Source organism: Hyperolius riggenbachi, chromosome 4 (genome assembly GCF_040937935.1).
Source record: "Hyperolius riggenbachi isolate aHypRig1 chromosome 4, aHypRig1.pri, whole genome shotgun sequence".
NCBI classification, from domain to species: Eukaryota; Metazoa; Chordata; class Amphibia; order Anura; family Hyperoliidae; genus Hyperolius; species Hyperolius riggenbachi.
This window is the reverse complement of record NC_090649.1, coordinates 471,674,370-471,697,365: the sequence shown is the minus strand read 5'-3', so window position 1 is coordinate 471,697,365 and position 22,996 is coordinate 471,674,370. Positions and strand designations below refer to the sequence as shown.

General features: G+C 46.2%; 1 long non-coding RNA gene across 1 annotated transcript; it reads right to left on the bottom strand.

Moving 5' to 3' along the window:
- Positions 1-894: 894 nt before the first annotated feature.
- Positions 895-18,872, bottom strand: LOC137504455 (uncharacterized). The gene is made up of 2 exons (XR_011019484.1): positions 18,805-18,872; positions 895-3,095 (listed from the first exon to the last, which is right to left on the bottom strand). It is a non-coding gene; the product is annotated as an uncharacterized lncRNA (long non-coding RNA).
- Between the last annotated feature and the right edge of the window lie 4,124 nt (positions 18,873-22,996).

The window sequence follows — 22,996 nt, the reverse complement described above, 5'->3', positions numbered from 1 at the left end:
CCTCAGTCCAGTGTACCGACTCTTTAACTCCCATAAATGGCAGCTGTGGTTACCATCAAGATTCATCTTGCAAACCACGCACAAGCACGACTTATGGAATCTTCAACCCTCACACTCAACTTCCTCTGAAAACTTGACAGTCTTTAGCAAACTTTGCAAAAGTTTCCTCCACCCCAGTTCAGAATTTCCCCGATCTCTGATGTTCTTTGTTTCCTCCAATATGTCTTCTTTGTCTGCTTTTTAGATGGTTAGAGAAGGATGTAAGTGTTTGAATTCTCCCCCAATAATTGCTTTGGCACCATTCTTCTAGAAGACAGCAAAAACGGTCACATGAGGCAGTGGATCTTAATGCCGGGTTTCTAATCCTCAAAGTGAGCACAGTTTAGAGGTTAGGTCAACCTTATTTTATTGTCAGTGGTCAGAAAGATCATTCATGTCTGTCAGGCAGTTGTGAAACTTTTCTATGGGTACTTTAGAGGTCCTAATAAGTTGCCATAATCAGCCTGTTCAATTCCTGCTTTCTCATCACATCCCATCACAGTAAAAGGTCAGGTCCTCAGACATGAGCACAATGCCGCTCCCAGGCGCCCAGCTGACACTTGGAGAGGAGAGGTAATGCCTCATAAGGACCTTATTTCCACCCTAATCTCCAGAGAAGTCTGACTCTTCACTTCACACTCCAGCATCAAATCCGCACATGAGGTCACCTTACAGCGCCTGATAACTCAAGAGCAGAAGGTCACCATCTCCACCTCACCGAGAACAGTGGTGGACTCTCGATACTTAGACTTTATTGTTAAACGAGGTGCTTGAGATGGTACTTTCAAGGATTTTACCAAGAATGGTGCATTTTCTTTGTGAAACATTCAGTATAGAGAACAATCTGATCCGTCCTGTTTTCCCTCACATTTATTATAGCCGATAACACATTTTCACAGCACTTTTACAGAGTATATCAAACAATTCATGCCACTAACAAAAGTTGAGACCAATATTCTATGGGTAACCAAAAATTCAAAGTATTTAACCCATTATAAAAGGGTTGATCAAAAGAGCAGTGAAAAATGTCATCTTACAGCAGGGTAGGGTGCAGTGATGTGAGGCACATGTGGCATTCAGGGCTGTGGAGTCGGTACAAAAATCTTCCGACTCCAACTCCGACTCCTCAGTTTCTGAAACCACGACTGAGACTCCAACTCCGACTCCGGGTACCCAAAATTGCTCAGACTCCGACTCCTTAGTCTAATACTTAACAGGGCTGGGGATTTTGTACAAAAATCATGCGACTCCGACTCCCGAGTTTCTGAAACCACGACTCCAACTCCGGGTCCCCAAAATTGCCCCAACTCCGACTCCTCGACTCCGACTTTAACTCCGACTCCACAGCCCTGGTGGCATTTACACAATGTGGAGGGTGTGAGAAGAGTTAACAGGTTTACTATGCAATGAGAAAAGAGCTGCTGGATGGGAAAATAGGATTCTGCTTAGCTGCAGTGCTGATCAAAGGGTAAGTTTCTCCACAGCAAAGGGAGGAGATGGGCCAGGTCATACAGGGGACACAATTTTAAACAGCTTCCACAGCTTTCAATAATGCTTACCATCACAGAAATAGACACACCCACTCTCCTGGCTGCTGTGATCTCTGGGTCATGTGACTTTCATGGTAGTCATGTGATTTTTCCAAAGGGAATCTCTCTGGAATGGCAGTATCAAATAGAAGGATTGAGTAACTAATGGCTTATTCCCCCCATTTACCTTTACCGACTATGAAAAATCTAGGAAGGTGAATCTCATATTTTACCTTATGCAGAATTTCTAAGGTTGAAAACGCACTTTCAGAGGGAGATAAACTTTTTTTTTTTACACATTTTATTGTGCCAAGACTAATAAGCGGTTTTACTCAGGTACCCATTTGTGTTTAAAGATACCCTATATTTGTCCTTGGAGCACTAAGGCAAGTAATCTACTTTCCCTGTTCCCTCCAGTAATACTCAAACAGGCGAGTCAGACGGCTGGCTGGGGAGACAGGTTACACTTTTGCAGGTGATAACTTTTGAAAGCATAATTTACTAACGTAATTCCTAGTAATGGTTCAGTCCAAAAACGCTCCAGAGTTCCTCTTTAATCATGAATCTCTTGCAGTAAAAGGGTTTACAAATGGTTTTATATGAAAAGCTACACATGTAAACAAAAGAAAGCAATAAAATGTTCCGTCCACAGTAGCTCTCCTTTCTTTTATCTGAACTGACAACTGCACATGTACACACTGACCTTCCTCAAAAACCCCTTTCCGAAAATCATCTATTTGGAAAGAGAAGCAAAGCACCCCTTGATAAAAGGCTGTTTTTCGGCTTCTGCTAACCTTGGAGAGACCGAAGTGAACGCCAAGCGAGTTATTTTGAAGGAGAAAACGTTTCAAACACAGAGCTGGAATCTGTTTCAAGTCGAGCCAGAAGCTCCTTCCTTCTGCCAGTGATTGGAGAGACTCCGAAAAAACGTCTACCACACACACAAGAGGTGCCGCCCGGAAGAGACGCTCTCCCCCTAGGCAGGCGCTTGACACAGGGGGACTGAGAAGCGAAACACACCGGCGGAATATTCATAGTCAGAGGATTCATCAACAGGCTCTCAGTTTGTGACCTCTGGAGTTTTCCCGCCAGAACTGGGCAGGTGCCACTGTTTTGACTGCACACAATGTTTTGGAAAAAACTGTTGAAAAATTAGACATTTTGGAAAATATTTTGGGCCTGAACACCTCTCTCAAGTCCAGGGGAATGAAAATTCTCTTAATTTTTTGTTTCGCGATTCTGTATAGTTTAAGAGGGGTGGGGGAGGCATTTGTGAAATGCGAAAAATGCTACGCATCCTCAAGATGAGGAATTTATTCCGGTTGGCTGAAAGAGATAAGAGATTATCTTAAGTCTCTGTGACACTAGGAGTCGTTATCTATCAGAATCGCTTCCGCTGTATTCCTCGCCGCCGCCGGGCTCCTCCTCCCCGTCATCGCTGTCCTTGTCCCAATCCTTCATGGAGGCTCCCATCATGAAGTCATCTCGCAAGATATTCCACTCCGAGTCCGGTTTTGTAGACTTTTCCTGCAAGAAACAAGAGGGGAAATGGTAAAGGTTTCAAGTATATAAAATGAGAATATTTACTTTTGCATTCTTTTCATGTTACAAGTCAACATTTTTGTGTTTGAAGGCCCTTTTAAGCTAGGGTAGAGAGGCAGAAGATTTAGGGCCCGTTTCCACTAGAGCGAATCCGTATGCGTTCTCTGCATGCGGATTCGCATAACCAATACAAGTGGATGGCCCTGTTTCCACTTGTCAGTTTTTTCCTGCGTTTTTCTGTGCAGGATTTTTCTGCACGGTAGAGCCTGCAGAATTCGCCTGCGTGAGGAATGCAGGCGATTCGCAGGCTATGTATTTAATAGAGAAAACGCACATGCGTTTTTTGCCACAATTTCGCATGAAAACTAATGTAAATTGAACCAGGCAGTGACATGGTTAAATTCGCATATACCCTGCCTATGCGAAATCGCGGCAAAAAAACGCACGCGGAATCGCATCCACATGAGATTTCGTCAGCGGTGGAATCCTGGCGATTCGCACCGCACTAGTGGAAACGTGCGCTTAGAGAAAGGAAAGGGAGGGGGGGGGGGGGGAGTGGTTTGGGTGTGGTTAAGGGGAGATATAGCATCATAATGACAAGGGAGGAATTGAGAGAGATAGGGAATGGGAGAGAGGCATGAGTGTTGGTGACATAGAAGCATCATCACAGACCTGACACACAGCTTATAGTTACTTTCCCCTGTGTGCTCTCCTTTCACCCAGGAAGCCCAGTCGTCCTGTTATCTTACAGCCCCCACATAATCATGCAGCAGCTTCAGGGAAGAGGAGAGAGGAGAGAGGGAGAGAGAGAGAGAGAGAGAGAGAGAGAGAGAGAGAGAGAGAGAGAGAGAGAGAGAGAGAGAGAGAGAGAGAGAGAGAGAGAGAGAGAGAGAGAGAGAGAGAGAGAGAGAGAGAGAGAGAGAGAGAGAGAGAGAATACAATGAGGTAATCTATATCTCAAGAGGTAGTATATGGGAAAAAAAGTGACGATGTGCAACAAGGTAAAGAAGAGTAACGGATAATGTGCAAACAAGCGGTTATGAACACTAAAAGTGATATGAAAGCGTGTGCAAGGGATGCACAGAATGTGTGGCAAGGTAATCGAGGAACGACCGCAATACTCACTGGAGCCTCCTCAGAAGCGGGCGGTTTCCCGCGAGGTGCACTAAGGCCCCGTTCACACTTGCGGTTTTTTAAAAACCGGAACGGATGTCCGGACCGCACCGGATACGGACCTGATCCGTACGGTTCCTATCCGGATCCGGTCCGTTTGCATCAGTTTCCCGTGCGGTATGAACACGGTTGCGGTCCGGATCCGTTTGAGATAACAAGCTGTATAATAATACCTGGGGTCTGGGAGGTCGGCAGAAGCTCTGGGGTCGTTGTAGGGCCTCACCTCCTCGTTATCAGACGTATCGGACATGTTGCTGCCGGGGAGCTCCAGCGTGAGGTCGCTGCTGCTCCACTCTGTGGGCGCTGGGCCCATGTGTCCCCGTCCAGGATGGCCGCTGTAGCATGGAGGAAGCATGGGAGGTGGGGTGGAGCGTCCGTTTTTTACGGCCAGTGTGTTGTGCGCTCTCCGGTTCTCATTGGTTTGTATTGGCCGGATGCAACAGTCCGGCTTCGCTCCGGATACGTCTGCCGGAGGAGCCGGACCAAAAAATAGCGCATGTTGGATCTTACGCCGGAGTCCGGATCCGGTCTGGCTTCGGTCCGGACGGAACGGACGCATGTGTACGGACGCATAGACTTTTGTTGCTGTGCCGTGCGTCCGTTCCGCATGCGGTCCGGCTCGCCGATTCCGGACGGCGACCGCCAATGTGAACCGGGCCTAAGGCTTTCCATGAGCCTGAGATCCCTTTTTTTCTCCTTAGCCATCCACCAGTGAGTATTGCGGTCGTTCCTCGATTACCTTGCCACACTTTCTGTGCATCCCTTGCACACGCTTTCATATCACTTTTAGTGTTCATAACCGCTTGTTTGCACATTATCCGTTACTCTTCTTTACCTTGTTGCACACCGTCACTTTTTTTCCCATATTTTTCCCTCTTGAGATATAGATGACCTCATTGTATTTATGCACTTTATTGTACATTTTCCTTACTATTTTTGGAACATTCATTTATTTATGCATCACTCCAGTGTGGTTTACCCCTATTGGCTATTGAGAATTTGTTGTATTTGTACATCTATCATGCACTGCAGTATTGTCTTTATCTATTATCATCAGTGCTGATACATTATCTATTGTTACTTGGGACCCCAGACCCATGTCATTGTTTTTACGTGTTTTTATATTGATGTTACAATAAAGATGATTTTTTTTCATTTATTTTTCTACGGACTGTTCTAGTGTGGTGCTTGTTGAGCTACTGTTTCTTCTTTTTTTGGTTTTCTTGGAATGCAATGATGTGTCAGCTTGTTAATTTGTACAGAGCCATAGCTTCTAAGGGTAACAATGGTTAATTTGCATATATTCAGCAGTGATGCATTGTGGGAGACATCTCAAGCTCACTCCAACCTGAATTATCGCAATTTCTTTCTGTTTTAAGAAAGCAAACTTTTGTTTTTCTTAGCTATACATACACACACATACACCCAAATCTGAAGGACTTCAAGATCAAATACCTTTTTTATTTTATTTTTTTCCTTAAATTGAGGATATACAGTCCTTCCGGGGAAGCCTGTCAGTTGCTCGGCTATCATGCTTGTGATTTATATTTTAAAGCAAGAAGTTTTAAATCAGGATGATACCATTTATTGGCTAACTAAAAATGAATAAGAATAAGCAAGCTTTCGGCCTTGCAGCCTTTGTCTTGCTTACATCCTGTTAGTTTGCAAGCTGGTGGTACAGACAGCTTATATACATGCAACATCAAAAGGGAAAACAGATATTTTTTTCAAGCATAAATACATCATTAAGATGCCTTAATACAAACAGGCCGAAAGCTTGTTTATTCTTATTCATTTGTAGTTAGCCAATAAATGGTATCATCCTGATTTAAAACTTCTTGCTTTTACTGATGGCTAACACGGTACAATACCCTACTGCTACTTATATTTTAAAGAGAACGTGTTTAAACAACTAAAAAAAAATACGCCAAACTTGTTTAGCTTTTGCGGAGAGCCTCTAAGCCTGTAGGTGGAGCAACAGCACCACCATGTGGTCATCTTTTGCCATTGCTTGCATCTCCTAAATTCCTGCTGCTAAATGCACAGGAATTTAAAGTGGACCTGAACTCAGACCTTCCTCTCTGCTCTAAAGTATAAGCAACAGCATACTAACCTTTAAAGAAAAAACATTTCTTTGTTACAGCTGATAAAAATCCTGCAATAAATCTGCAGTGCATCTACTTTCGGCTTTCATGAAATCAGACATAGGGTTAACATCCTGTGTTTACAAATTAGCTGCTCTGCCAAGGCAGCAAAGAGTCCTGAGCTGATGCAGCTGAGAGATCAAATTACAGTTGTGATTATTCAAAGATGAGGGGGGAATTAGACAGGCTAAACTCTCTAAATACATACAGGGGGTGTTTCTCTGTTTTCCTTTTTTTTTTGTCTGACACATGGAAAGTGCTAAGTAGAATAATAAGACTGACTAGCTAAACGGATTACGCAATAGAAAAGTAGAAGGCATAGAAGGATTAAAATAAAATATGGGCTAGATCGTAGTTTTTTCTCGCACAAGAGTCTTTTTGGTAGTATAAGGTGCTAAAGTGGTCAGAGAAGGTGGTCACCAGGCCCCTTGATACACTTTAGGCCCCAGGCACCTGCCTGGGTTGCCATGTGGATGATACTGCTCTGGTAAAAGCTGCTATATACTAATATATAGAATCCTTTTATAGTAAACTCCAAGGGACCAGGAAAAGTAGTTTACTAAATCAGAATTGGTCATACACGGTATATTTATACCAGGGCTGTGGAGTCGGTACAAAAATCATCCGACTCGGTTTATGAAACCACCGACTCAAACTCCGAGTCCAGGTACCCAAAATTGCTCCGACTCCTCGACTCCAACTCAGACTCCACAGCCCTGATTTATACAGATGCAGCTGCTGGTACCTGAGGAATGAGTTAAAGCAAAACTGAAATGACAAAAAACTAAAAAAGTGTTTGACTTACCTGGGGCTTCTGCCAGCCCCGTGCAGCCTTCCTATCCCGTGCTGGTCCTCCACCATCCTCCGTTCTCCCGCCACCAGCTAGTTTGGGGTCCATCGACTTGGCAACTGTCTGCACGCCTCGGGCCAAGCGTATCTTTCTCCGCAATAGCGTCTTGTGCTATTAGCGCAGGACACTATACTGGGCAGGGAAAGATACGCATGGCTTGCCGTTGACTTACAAGTTGACCGTACGACAATACCAAAAGTAGCTGGCGGCGGGAGAGCAGAGGATCGTGGAGGAGCGGTGCAGGACAAGAAGGCTGCACGGGGCTGGCAGATGCCCCAGGTAAGGCAAACATTTTTTTTTTGTCATTTCAGTTCCGCTTCAACTATATCCAGAAGTTTACTATGACAGAGTTTACTATGAGGAGGTTTTAATGTATTTCCCTTTAGCGGTTCCACTGCCTTCACATACTTTGTTACTGGCGTAGAATAAATATTCAGATCAGCTGTAGGGACTCCACAAATTACCGGAGTCAAATGATGAGCAGGACAGGCATCTATCGGACAGGCATGATCGGCTTGCACTGGGCAGCATGGTGGCATAGCGGTTAGGCTCTCTCGTCCTGCAGCTCAGGCTAGGCTATTTCTGCTAGAGCTCATTGGAAAGCTGCTACTGCGCCAGAGCAGGGAAGGTAAATATAACAGGTGCACTATATATATATATAGTGCACCTGTTATATTTACCTTCCCTGCTCTGGCGCAGTAGCAGCTTTCCAATATATATATACACACATACATACATACACGCACGCACGCACGCACGCACGCACGCACACACGCGCACACACACGCGCACACACACGCGCACACACACGCGCACACACACTCACACATATATGGACAAAGTCAGATAAGGAGGACAGCGGGACAGGGCTCCCAAAGCAGGGACAAAACAGGGACAGTTGGGAGCTATGTTAATGCCCTAATCCCCACAGCTGAACACTCAATTAATCACCCCAAACTCCTGGGGCAAAAATCCATGACTTTCCAGGTCGTTGATTTTGCTGCCCGGGGGAGGCAGAGCTTTGGGCTGCAGCTCTGCCTCCATTCGCGTCAATCTGTGCTGATTGCCGCCTCTCCCCTCCCCTCTCAGTGAAAGAAGACAGAGGGGCGGGGAGAGGCAGAGATCCGCGCATATTGAAGTGAGTAGAGGCAAAGCTACTGCACAAAGCTCTGCCTCTACATGGAAGGAGTCCTGCAATGTGCCCCGGGGAGTTTGGGGTCACTGATTGTTCAGCTGCGGGGATGCGGCGCTTCAGCTAGGGCATTAATGCTAAAGAGTTCTCTAAAGTAAAAACATGGTTTTTGGAAGGCTTCAGAGTCTCTTTTGATGTAATGAGGATCTAGGCAGAGTAGTAGATTTGGGGACTCATTGTGGTCCTTTTGGTAAGCTGAAGTGTAGAGATGTCAGAGAAGGTGGCTGGTGGTCCCTTTGACACCCACTAGGCCCCAAGCACCTACCTAGCTTGCCTGGTGGATGACCCTGCTCTGCAGGAGGGATCAGGAAGCCCATTCTGAGGCTTCCCACTACTGAGTTAAAGTGTACCCAAAGCGAACTCAATGTAATGGACCCATGAACCCCTAAAACATATCTGACAAGAGCTGGTCAGATAGGTTATTGTGGCCATGCCCCCAGCAGTACAAGCATGGCCTGTGCAATAAGCTAGGGCTGCTCATCCTGCTAAAACGTGGGAGTGTGAAGGAATCAGGAAATGCTTTTTATACACTATGAAAGGAGGAACTGTATCTGCAGTGCTGGCCACAAAGAGTTTGAGGGCACACTTGCATGCATGCAAAGCACCCATGTATTTTCGCATGTGTTTTTTTCCGACACACTGCGTGCTCACATGTGAATATCCACAGCATCCCAACACACAAAATAAAGCATGCTGCAGGCTGTCCAAATATTTTCAACACCCACAATACAAAAAACAAACAAAACAAACATGTAATGTTAAAGCGTACTTAAAGAGACTCTGAAGCGAGAATAAATCTCGCTTCAGAGCTCAAAGTTAGCAGGGGCACGTGTGCCCCTGCTAAACCGCCGCTATCGCGCCGCACAAAGGGGGTCCCTTCACCCCCAAACCCACCCCAGCACGACTTGGTCGTGCATTTGGTCGCTCCTGGAGGCAGGGCTAACGGCTGCAGCCCTGCCTCCAGTCGCGTCTGTCAGCGGCGCATCACCGCCTCTCCCCCGCCCCTCTCAGTGAAGGAAGACTGAGAGGGGCGGGGGAGAGGCGGAGATACGCGCTGACAGACGCGCGTGGGGCAGGGCTGCGGCGGTTAGCCCTGCCCCAACCAGGAAGCGCTCCCCCGCATTACGGAGGGGGATTTGGGGGTGAAGGGACCCCCGTTAAGCCGCGCTATAGCGGCGTTTTAGCAGGGGCACACATGCCCCTGCTAACTGAGGTCTGAAGCGAGATTTATTCTCGCTTCAGTCTCTCTTTAAGTTGAAGCTCGGGTTGAAAGTCAAAGCCTCTGGATCCTGTAGTGGTTTCCCACGCTTTTCAGCCCACCGTTGACGACATTGGACCTGCCCAAAGAAATCGGACAAGCTGTTGTCCGATTCCACGCTTGCAAGTGCTACCGTTCAAGCACAAGCATAGCTGCACTGCGCCTGTGCAAATAAGGCTGTGCCCGCGCAGTAAGCTGGGGCTGCTCGTGCGGAGAGGAGGAGCTTGGCCGTGACGTGCAGGAGGGTCCCGGAACCGCGTCATAGGATGGCGTGGAAAGACTACAGGATCCAGAGGTTTCCCTCTCCTTAAAGAAAATTTGTAGTAAAAAAAAAAAATCCCTCTGGGGGATACCTACCTCAGGAGGGGGAAGCCTCTGGATCCCTAACGAGGCTTCCCCCTTCCTCCTCCAGCCCCCTTTTCAAGAGCCAGGGTCACCCCAAAGAGCACCAAGCTAAATATTTACCTACCTGCGCAGGTGCACTAGCCGCTCCTCATTCGGGTTAAGGCGGAAATAGCCAAACCCAATCGATCTGCTCCACTGTGCAGGCGCGAGTCCTTTTGCGCCTGCGCAGTAGAGCGGATACGATCGGGCTCGGCTATTTCTGCCTAGCCTGAAGAAGAGCCGCTACTGCGCCTGTGCTGGATCCTAGCGAGGTAAATAAATCTTAGTTTGTCAAGCTTGTCGGGGAGGCTTCGGGGGAGCCAGCGCTGGATTCTCTGAAGCTACAGGGGATGGAGAAGCCTCATTGGGATACTAAGGCTTTCCCCTCCCGAGGCAAGTATCCTCCAGAGTTTTTTTTTTTTAAGTACAGAGTCTCTTTAAGCATTTTATTTACTTATTTATTTATTTTACCCAACGATCACCTCAGGTTATCTTTAACTGCCGTGAGCCAACCATTAATGAACATCAGGTGCATGGCGATTCCCGTTTCACTGTACAGATAAGCACGCAAAATTTAGCAAGTGTAAGCCCTGCCTCTATCTATTATGGGGAGGAGCTCCCACTCTGCTGGCAGCAAGGAACTAGAGCACCAATGTAGGAGATAACAAGCCAATATATTTGTTCAAAAAAAATTTAAAATGTAAAAATACACAAAAAACTTTGTGTATTACCAGTTAATGCAAAATTATACTAAATTACGCAAAAAAAAGTCTAAATTGGGACTACAATGAAGATAAAGATGGCAGCCACATACTCTAAAGAAGTAATGCCAAGATAGAAGCCTTGGAGAAGTCAGGCAGGTGCTCTTTGGGGAGGAAATGGTGCGGGCAGACCACACACTGTCGCTAAGTGTCTATTTGTTTAGCTGTGTCAGTTTGCGGAGTGCCCAAGGCCTGTTTATGAGCTTCGTGTACAAGCTTTGTGTAAATAATGCAGACCATTCATGTAATCCCATCTATTCACAACACTGGCAAGAGGAGAGATCCTCAGTGTCTCTGGAATGTTAAGGACCGCAGAGCTCCTCTCCAGTACAATCCTACTCGCCCTACGGAGGGCCACAATCAATTACTGCCAGCTGGAAGACCACCCAGACAAGTGATAAGCCAGAGCACCCACAGAGGTTACACGATAAAACCCAAGACAAATAGGAGTGAGGAGGTAAAAACAACTATAAAGAGGACATGTCATTTATAAGCAACCTGTTCAAGCAGACCTGGAATCGGACTATGTGCTTTAACCCCTATAGTTAATATTGAAAACACACCTGCCTTCTGCCCTCTAATCTATTAAAGGGAATCTGAGAAGAATATGGAGGCTGCCATGTTTATTCTCTTTTGAACAATATCAGTTACCTGGCAGTGCTGCTGATCTTTGTGGTTAGTAGTGGCTGAATCACACACCTGAAACAAGCATGCAGCTAATCAGGTCATACCTCAGTCAGAAACATCTGATTTGCATGCTTGTTCAGGGTCTAAACGTATTAGGGCAGGGGTAGGCAAATTTCAGAGGAAAACTGAATTGAGAAGAATATGGAGGCTGCCATATTTATTTCCTTTTAAAAGGGATACTGTAGGGGGGTCGGGGGAAAATGAGCTGAACTTACCCGGGGCTTCTAATGGTCCCCCGCAGACATTCTGTGCCCGCGCAGCCGCTCACCAATGCTCCGGCCCCGCCTCCGGTTCACTTCTGGAATTTCTGACTTTAAAGTCAGAAAACCACTGCGCCTGCGTTGCCGTGTCCTCGATCCCGCTGATGTCATCAAGATCGCACAGCGCAGGCCCAGTATGGTCTGTGTCTGCGCAGTACACTCCTGGTGACATCAGCGGGAGCGAGGACACGGCAACGCAGGCGCAGTGGTTTTCTGACTTTAAAGTCAGAAATTCCAGAAGTGAACCGGAGGCGGGGCCGGAGCATTGGGGAGTGGCTGCGCCAACACAGAATGTCTGCGGGGGACCATTAGAAGTCCCGGGTAAGTTCAACTCATTTTCCCCCGACCCCCTACAGTATCCCTTTAAACAATACTGGTTGCCGGCAGCCCTGCTGATCTACTTGGCTGCAATAGTGTCTGAATCACACCAGAAACAGTTCAGGCCTGATCTGCTGCTTCAGGGTCTATGGCTGAAAGTATTAGAGGCAGAGGATCAACAGGGCTGCCAGGCAACTGGTATTACTCAAAAGGAAATAAATATGGCAGCATCCATATCCCTCTCGCTACAGTTGTCCTCTAACCATTCTGCGATCACCCAACGCCAAACGGCGGCCGCAGAGTGGCTCTTGTTCTTCAGCGACGCCATATGGCGTCATCTCGCAAGGAATGAGATTAGATGGGAGCTCGCACGAGCTAGCGCAGCGAACAGCCGGCCAGCCTGCGATCGGAGCTGGCAGGCTGTTTTCAAGATTTATAAGGCAACATTTATTTATATAGTGCTGCCATCTTACGCAGTGCTGCACAGAGGATCGCCTTGTCACTAAATGGTCGCACACTCAGCTTGTCTTGGTTTGTCTTAAAGAGAACCTTAACCGAGTTCAGATAAAGTTTCACTTACCTGGGGCTTCCCCCAGACCCCTGCAGATGTCCTGTGCCTGCACCGTCCCTCACTGATCGTCAAGTCCCCTACTGTGGCTCAGTTTCAATTTCTGCAGTGCGTGTCCTCGATCGCGCTCCTGTCCTTGTGGCCGTCCTGCGCCTGCACAGTAGTGTAATACGTATGCATAGTTCTACGTAGGTACGTATACTGCGGTGGCACAAGACGGCCACGATCGAGAACGTGCGCGGACAGAGCCACGGCAAGGGACCGGATGATCAGTAAGTGATGGCGCAGGAAAAGGACGTCTGCAGGGGTCTGGGGGAAGCCCCAGGTAAGTGAAACTTTTTTATTTGACCTCAGTTAAGGTTCCATTTAAAGTTTCCAGAGGCGACCTGATGAGATAAACAGGTGTATGTAGAGGGCAAAACAATAATAACCAGGCTGTTTTACTGGTTTTATTTTGCTGCCTGAAAGAGTTAATTTTCGGGCATGGAAGTGACAGCTTCTGTCTTATCAGTACCTTGTCGGAAATATAGTAAACATAATTGTTAAGAAAATTACAGCCATAAAAGTTTTCCTGGCAGAATACAACTTCTGGAGGGCAGGGGAGAGATAGAAACAGCTCAATACTTCATGTATTTTCATTTAGGCACACTTAAAGTGGATCCGAGATAAATTTTTACTCCTTGCATAATTGTGTTCCTTTCATATAGTTTATAGGGCATTCCTCAAGCCAAATACTTTGTTTTTGTCTTAATACTCTCCCTATAAACTAAACCTCGCCCACAGCTTTTCAGAGTGCCTTGGCATTTTCAGATAGTAGCAAGGGCTCATTGGAGCTCAGTCTGGGCAGGAGGAGGGGGAGGTATTACTAGCCAGAGATTTCAGAAGCAGAGGGGAGGAGGGGGAATTAGGTTTTCACAGGCTGAGGGCTGGAGATGCAGATCAGCTTGCCTGTGTGTAATGTTTACAAACAGAACATGGCCGCTGTCATTGTATCACAGGAAGAAATAATCATATACTGTTGAAGCGGTTTGCAGCTAGATTTGCTGTGTAAACCATCTAAACTTTAGATAAGATATATAGAAAAGTTACTTGTTATAGTTAGTTTTTCATCTCGGATCCCCTTTAATAGGCTGCCCCTGTGCAGATACAGCAAAACTTTATAAAAATGACTTTATAAATGATTAAATATAAAATAAAACCATGGGATATCTAAAAAAAAAGTCATTTTTAGGAGTAGGAGGATAAAAAAACAACTATTCATCTCATCAGTTTATTTTCACCTCGGGTTCACTTTAAAGTTTGTTGTTTTTTTGTGGAGAAAAAGTTTAAAGTAAAGTTGATCTAAATGTAGAACGCGATGAACAGCCTTAGAAAAATAGGCCGGAATTCTGCTCCAATTCAGATACACAGAAAACTTAATCTGATGACATGTTCCTCAGTAGCAAAAAACCAAAACATCAGCTAAATGAGCAACAGGAGACCTGGGCCGGATTCAAACACAAACCATCGCACGACACGACGTTTAGGTAGATCTATAACTCTTCTCTTTGGACGGGACTTCATAAGGCCCCAAATTTGATTTTCGGAGCTCAGGACGTTGGCCAACAAGAACGTATGTGTTTGATCTGGTCTACATCTCCCGGAGGACCAGCAATAAATTATTCCACGCTGCCCGAGAACCAGAACGACGCAAACGAAACGAAAAAAAAAAAGACAATGACAGGGAAAAAAAGAAATATCAATAGGTTGTATAAGGATAAGGCAATACCTTGATAAACAGTGGGAGATATGAAAGGAACAGGCCTGGCTCTCAGCCCAAATATAATAAACTCCATATGGCCACACAAAGCTTCTCCATTTCACCGGGGGCGAGAGGGGAGTCAGTGAACATAAAGCAAATATTCATCAGAAGCTTACGGCTTACGCCGAGAAATAGGAATGGCCCGTAAACAGATTTTCTGAAATATACCAGTGTAAACACTGCTGAACTAGGGAGATGCAAGGATGAAGGTTCTGAGGATGGTGCAAGCCTCAAGAAAGAAAATATATATTCATGAACATATGTCTGTTTTAGGGGGGGGGGGGGGGAAATGTATAGGTCTCTTCATGTGACCAATGAACAGTGGTACAGGAGTACCCTGACCAGACGTCCCATTTTACCTGGAACATGTCCCAGGTTCAGGATCCCCTGTCCCATGCTGCGATGGATCCCAGTTTATGTCCCACTTTGGGCCAAAGCGTGTCCCAGCCGTTGGAGTCTGTGGCCGCATGAGGTAATGTTTGCCGCATTTACCGCTTGCGGAGTCGAAGTAATCGTTTTCTGCTGCATTTCATGTGTCAGAGGTAACGGTAGTTGCATTTCATTTGAAGGAGGTAACGGTTACTGCAATTCATGTGTCAGAGGTAACAATTGCTGCAGTTATTATTTGATGGTCAGAGACTGCATTTGCTACTTTGGGGTTATGGTTGCAGCATTTGGCATTTTGGGGGCTCATGATTATTAAATGGTATGCGCATACTGTAGCATCAGCAGTTTCTGCAGATTTCGCACACAATCTAAATCCACCATAGTTCTAGTCTCATGTCCTGCCATATTATTATGTATTTACTGTATATAGCACTGGCATCTAACGCAGCGCTTTACAGAGAAAGTAGTCATGTCCTTGGCGGAGTTTATAATCTAATCCCGGCCATAGTCAAAGTCTAATGTCCCGCTGTCAGGAACCAGCCCGCGGCACACCTGCGTATACGGTTCCCGACTGCGGGTTTGACCAGATCAATCGGGGAGCAGCCTTATTCGAGCTACAAACAAGGCTGGGACCCCTCAAAAGCTCCTTACTGCCACCACTAGCGGTTTGCTAGACACGTTCACTTAGCTGTCAAGTGCTCAATACGCAATCTGCGTTTTCGTATTTGAGTCAGCTTTGTGCTTAGGCCGATTACGAGAACGCCACGCACACACACACAGTTGCAATCTAACACTGTAGTGAAGCAAAACCACTAACAGTCATTCCGAACGATACTGTTGTTAGACTTCCCACTCGGCTGTCGAGCGCAGAAGTGCCCCATACACACAATGCAATTACAATTTCATATGGTAGAGTTGCTCAAGCATACAATTAGGCATGGACTTATACACAGCTAAACTGCAGTCTCATCTAGGCTATGAGGGTTAGCTTAGTACAGCAGAAGTCAAGCTTATTAAATAATAATGTAATATTCCAGGAAAAAGTGGAACAATGCAGAACAGAATATATACAAAAGATTACAAAAAACAAAATAAAAGTGTGATGCATAGCGGAAAAGCCGCCACGTGTTCTGACAGTAAGGCGGCTGATTCCGCGTCTGATGCGGCGGTTTGTCCGTGTCAGCATGCGTCTGGGTTATCTGGAACTAGTGGTGCGCATGGGAAGAATGGCGTGGGGGCCGCCGCATGTTCCGACGGTGGGGCGGCGGATTCCGCGTCCAGTGCGGTGGTTTCCCCGCAGCAACATGTGTCTGGGCTGTCTGGACCTAGTAGTGCACACAGATGGAGAGCTACGCGCGCGCTGCAAGACAAGCTCTTTATACCAGTAGGAGGAAGATCAGCTGATCAGGGCAGTCAGCTGATTCCTGCTCAGTCAGTGATTGGTTGAAGGGAGCTGGGCGGCGCTGTGGGGCACTTTACTATATATATCTCCTGCTGTTCAGTTGCTGGTTGTCTGGCGTTGCGAATGCCTATGTGTTAGCACTCAGACCTTAGTCAGATCCTTCAGTGTGGTGGAACCAGGGGGACCTGGGAATCCACATTTAGCCAGTTACTGTATATCATCTGTGTTATTCTCTAGCAAAGTTCCAGGGTGTTGAGATCATGGCCCTCACACCCCAGACTAGGAACACTGTATATCATCTGTGTTATTCTCTAGCATAGTTCCAGGGTGTTGAGATCACGGAACTCACACCTCAGACTAGGCCTTGTTCTGATATCTGTTATGACCTGTAGCTTTCTTGACTATTCTTCTGATCTCTGATTTGGTACCTTGCTTATCTGATACACGGTTGCCGACCCGGCCTGTCGGACCTTCTGGCTGTCACCCCCCTCAGGGTGGCCAGCCTTCCCGCAGGGGTCCCCTGCTCTACAGAGGGGACACTGCTCCTTATCAGTCAGGGACTCCCTCTCCAGGTGTCCTTGACTGCAGTAGAGTCTTCTCTACTTATTGGACCACCTGCTACCCCGGTGGTCCAAAGGTTACTGTTGCACCAAAACACTTACACACTCAGGTGTCTAGAGGTTAGACATATTTGATTATTGCCGATTCTGCAGATCCCCATTAATCAGGTATATCTGTATTCTTGGGGATACTGCAGATCGCCAAGAATCAGATTCTCTCTCTGGTTGCTGACACCTATCGTTACAAAAAGGTTACAAAATTAAGAGTTTACAAAGGTACACACCAAGCGATTTGCTTACCAAAATACAGGGATCCAGATAGAAGAACCTTGGACTTTTGTGGACGGACACAGCTCTGGCTTGACCAGGAGCCCCTTAGCTTGCGTCGGGAGTCCAGCTGCAGCCATCGTCAGAAGAGGACTGATTTTAGGTATCTGTCCCCTGGTTTTTATAATGGAATATTTGCCTTGAGGCTGCAAGCCCGTTTGGACAGGGGAAATAGTTTAATTAAATCTCAGACATAATTCAATCTCCAGAGATCTAACATCCATATGTGAACAGTGTATTATAGCACACACACAACAAAAGACTTCCTTAGTCCAAGTTCCCCAGGTAAAAGTCTATACATCAAAAGATTGTGAAGTGAGGCTTTGTATAATGGGACAATGGCTGACTTCCGAGTTCAAAAGCCATACTGACCAGCCTATTCTTCCGCAATTGGCAGCTAATTAGCAGTACACACAGTTTCCCCTGCTGGACAATGAGGGCAGAGGTAATGTACATTTACATGCAGACTCACATTATCCTTCAGTTTACTCTGGCCAGGTGACCAATTACTCCCAAGCACAATACACATTTGATTCACACAGTGTGATTGCGTTTACATTTTTCCAACAAATAGTTAGTGAGAAGTTAAAATGAAATCAGCGAAATTGCAATTTTCTTGCAGAGATATTGTTTTAAAGGACATCCGAGGTAAAAATAAAGTGATAAAATAAACCATTGCATCTATCCTTCTCCTAAAAATGACTTTTTTACATCCCTCAGTGTTTTATTTTATATTTAAATCTAGTTTGTATAGTTTCATTGTCTTTGCTCAATGACCACTTCATTACAGTATGCCAGATTTAAAATGGACGATACATTTTTACATTGATTTTCATTGCCTCTGTGGGAATCTGTTCACTGGAAAAAGTGCCAAGTTTAGACTCTCTGCTCAGTTTTCAAGAATGTATCCAAAAGGATCCATTTTTATTTGCAAGTCAAGGTGGACAATATATGTAAAAACTACAATCTGAATACATTTCCGCCCACTTCAGAAAGCGTATCGAACGAGTACGTTTTTATTGCAAGTGTGAACTGCTCCTAACTTCCCCCTGCCCAAATTACTGCAACACAAATAGAAATTACTAGCTGATTGACTACTCTAGCTAAACCCTACATCATTTTCAATTTTACTTGGTGGCGCACCCAGGCTATGCATAGGTTAGGATTTAGTTAGTGTTAGGTCCCCTCCCATGGAGGATTGACTTCTTCGCAGTGGGAGGGACGAGTACTTAATAGGTTGCATGCAAGCTGTTACGGAAACCAACAGTGGTAGACAGGTCATGTGTATGCTCGGTGTGTATTATATACCACAAGTGGGGCTTGCACTCTTTTGCAGGTAGGCACTTATCTGTTTTTAAGTAGCGCTGCTCATTTCCTTGCCATGTACTAACCCTACATAATAGGCTAGTAGATTGGCTACTGCTGTGGCCGGTTGACTTCACTGCGCGTCCAACTTACCATCTTGATGCCTGCCTCAGCACTGTTTTCTGTACAGCTCGTAGCACATCACTCACTGATGAGCAACGGGTTAAATCCAGATGAAATTTGATTGAGTTTAATTCGGATTTCATCCTCCTAATTAGTGCAGCTGAGCAGGTGGGCGAGGGGGGAGTTAAACTTACCCAGCAACCTTCTTCTTTCATCTGTCCCACGGACATCACATCACTACAAACACTTCCTCCTTCAACCCGGCAGGAGGAAGTGTTTGTAGTCACGTGACCACTGCTTGGAACGCAGCGTGGGAGGCACTGTGGGACGGATGAAAGGAGACGCATCCTGGGTAAGTTTAACTCGCCATCGCCCACCTGCTCAGCTGCACTAATTAGGAGGATGAAATCCGAATAAAACTCAGATTTAATCCGTTACTCATCACTAACGTCACTGCACACCATGTGGTGAGCGCCGAGAAGTGATGAATTTGAACAGTGGAGTTAAAACATACCAAATAAATCTTAACCAAAAAGCCCAAACAAAGGACACAGGACCCCCATCCTTGTTGGTCTAGTTCATTATTAAAACTGATTCTACACAGTGAAAAGGAAAAAAATGAAACTCAAGCTCATTCAAGAAATCACGTCAGGTGCCATGCAATGCGCACATTTCTCCTAATCCTTTCCCGATGAGGCAGTCCAGCACTTTTGGCTGCAGATGGAAAGAAAGGGCTGTGAAAAGCCATCTATTCTGCTAGATCATACATGTTAAACTCCGTCCCGTGGGCCAAATCTGGCCCTCAAAGCCATCAAATTTGGCCCCCAAGTGGTTTCCCCACTTTGCATTATGTTTGGCTCACTCTAGACGACCAGGGAAGCTATATTGGAGGGTAAGCCCTAGATCACCAGGGAGGGAGTGGGAAAGCACTGGACACCAGGGAACTCTGTAGGGGAGGGAGGGGAGATCAAAAGACACCAGGGAACTGCAAAGGGAAGGAAGGACCAATAGACACCAGGGAATTGTATAGGGGAGGGAGGGGGACCATTACACACCAGGGAACTTTATAAGTGAGAGAAGTAGCCATGAGGTTGGCCCACGACTTGGCCCCAGTGTTTAACTTTCGGCCCAATTTATAATTAAGTTTTCTCATCCCTGTGCTAGAATTTAAAGAATTAAATGATGACATGATGAGTTAGACATGGGTATGTACAGTGCATAGCACACAAATAACTATGCTGTGTTTCTTTTTTTCTTTCTCTGCCTGAACGAGTTAATCATCAGGTATGTAAGTGGCAGTTCCTGTCTGGGTCACGACTGGGTCAGACTACAGTGTGACCCTCTCCTATAAGAAATTACAACTATAAACCTCTTTCCTAGCAGAAAATGGCTTCTGAGAACAGGAAAGAGCTAAAAGGGGTCAATAGTTCATACATTTTAGCTCTGGCATACTTCAATGAATGTGTCATTGAGCAAACATAATAAAACAGTCAAAACTTAAAAACTAGATTAAAATATAAAATAAACTGTGGAATATCTTAACCTCCCTGCCGTTATAAAAAATTGCTGCGCACGGCAGGGAGGGTGTTTTTTGGCATTTTTTTTTTTAGCATGTAGCTAGCCTAGCGCTAGCTACATGCTTCCCTCCTCCCTGCGGCGTCCCCCCGAATGCGCCGATCGCCGCCGGCGCATATACCCATCCGGAAATCCCGTTCTGAACGGGATTTCCAGGAGGGCTTCCCCCGTCGCCATGGCGACGGGCGCGATGACGTCACCGACGTCGTGACGTCAGAGGGAGTCCCGAACCACCCCTCGACGCTGCCCGGCACTGATTGGCCAGGCAGCGCACGGGTCTCGGGGGGGGGGGGGGGGCACCCTCTGATGCGGCGAATCGGCGCCGAGCGGCGGCGATCGTAAGTTACACGCAGCTAGCAAAGTGCTAGCTGCGTGTAACAAAAAAAAAAAAATATATGCAAATCGGCCCAGTGGGCCTGAAGGAATCCTCCGCGGCAGGTTACCCCGAGCTGAGCTCGGGATAACCGGCAGGGAGGTTAAGAGAGTCATTTTTAGGAGAAGAAGGATAGATGCAATTGTTTATTTTCTCCTCGTGTGTCCTTCAAGAGCTTCACTGCTCAAAGCTGAAGAAGAACTCTACAATGCATTACAGAATTCTCCAAAATAGATCCGTAAGGATCCCTCCTGTAGTGTATTCTGCCAATTGCAGTGGAGCTGCAAACGGACAGTTCTGGCTTATCTGCTTGCATTCGGTTGTACATTTGCAATGGGTCTCATTGTCATTTGCAATCGCTCTGCAGTTCTGGGCAGCTCAGGATGCGGTCATCATTCCACCAATTGCTTGTTGCAGCTGAGCTGCGGCCAGATAGCCCTGGATTTCCTGCATGCATGTTGTTACATAATACTGCAAGTATTTCTTATGGGAATCCTTTGCATTCACAGCCAGCTAGCAAATGGTAATCAAGCCAGCTCAGGATTGAGCGATTACCATTCAGCTGTGTGGAAATTTGCATGCTTGCATCTATTGACTGATGCCAGCATAAAAGTCTGCCCCCGCCCGACATAGCGTTCAGCTCTCTGAGTTGTCGTTGGGTCTATGCTGTGAAAGTTGTTATTTAAAATGTATAATGCCTTGCTCTGTATTGTCATGTCTGCTGGATGTTTGCTGACCTCTGGGGCTCAGTGAAATCCTTTTGATCCTGATAGTTAGATCCTGCCAGCACCATGTTGGTGACTGGTAGTATTCCTTCTAGCCTTGTTCTTGAGGATGATCTATAGCAGTGGTTGCCATTAATTTGCTCCTACCTCTTAGTCTTGTCTATCTCAGTGTGAATGTCGCCATCACTGAAACAGCGACTAGATTGGCTGAGCATTCCGTCTGTCTGTTGTCAGTCTTGTTAATTGTCATTACTTGTGCTTTAGCTAGTGAGTAATTTGAGAGCTTCATTTCATATATTGCGCATCAGCACGATATATATGTACTCTAGTCAGTCAGTCTTGTACTTTGTAGTGATATATCTTGTAATTTATTCGTAATATTCTAGTAATATTATTGAAGTAACATCTATTGTAATATTGTATTGTGTACCGACCTTTGCCCGCTTCTCGACTACGAATCTGCCTAATCCTTTAATTACGACTGACATCTGAATTAACGTGTATGATCCAAGCCTGTTACAGACTAAGTCTGGTTTGTATTGTATCACTTAGCATCTAGCCTGATAGGCGGCCCAGAGCTGCAGTTGCTCTGGGCAATCTTGCTCCCTTGTTCATGACTCCTGTGTCCATCTGTGAAGCCTCTTCCATTATCCAGCTACTTAGCCTTGTTGCGCTGGGTGGTCAGAAAGTATGACCCCCCCCCCCCCAGCATTACAAGATCAGCTTTTAGTGGTTTTTAAACATAGTTTTTCCTTTGCTCAAAATCTGCTTTAAAAGTGAACCAATACTAACCTATAAGATGAAGAGATAAATATTGGTACATATAGTCCCGTACGCGTGTGTACGTGTGTGTGTACGTGTGTGTACGTGTGTGTGTACGTGTGTGTGTACGTGTGTGTGTACGTGTGTGTACGTGTGTGTACGTGTGTGTACGTGTGTGTACGTGTGTGTACGTGTGTGTACGTGTGTGTACGTGTGTGTACGTGTGTGTACGTGTGTGTGTACGTGTGTGTGTGTACGTGTGTGTGTACGTGTGTGTACGTGTGTGTGTGTGTGTACACGTGTGTGTGTACGTGTGTGTGTACGTGTGTACATGTGTGTACGTGTGTGTGTGTGTGTACATGTGTGTACATGTGTGTACATGTGTGTGTGTGTGTGTGTACGTGTGTGTGTGTACACGTACGTACGTGTGTGTGTGTGCGTACGTACGTGTGCACGTGTGTACGTACATGTGTACGTACGTGTGTACGTACGTGTGTACGTGCGTGTGTACGTACGTGTGTACGTACGTGTGTACGTACGTGTGTACGTACGTGTGTACGTGCGTGTGTACGTGCGTGCGTACGTACGTACGTGCGTGTGTGTACGTACGTGTGTGCGTGTGCATGTGTGAGTACGTGCGTGTGCGTACGTACGTGTGTGCGTGTGTGTGTACGTACGTGCGTGCGTGCGTGTGTGTGTACGTACGGGTGTGTGTGTGTACGTACGGGTGTGTGTGTACGTACGGGTGTGTGTGTACGTACGGGTGTGTGTGTACGTACGGGTGTGTGTGTGCGTACGTGTGTGTGTGTGCGTACGTGTGTGTGTGTGTGTGTACGTACGTGTGTGCGCGTACGTGTGTGTGCGTACGTGCGTGTGTGTGTGTGTGTGTGCGTACGTGTGTGTGTGTGTGTGTGTACGTACGTGCGTGCGTACGTGTGTGTGTGCGTGTAC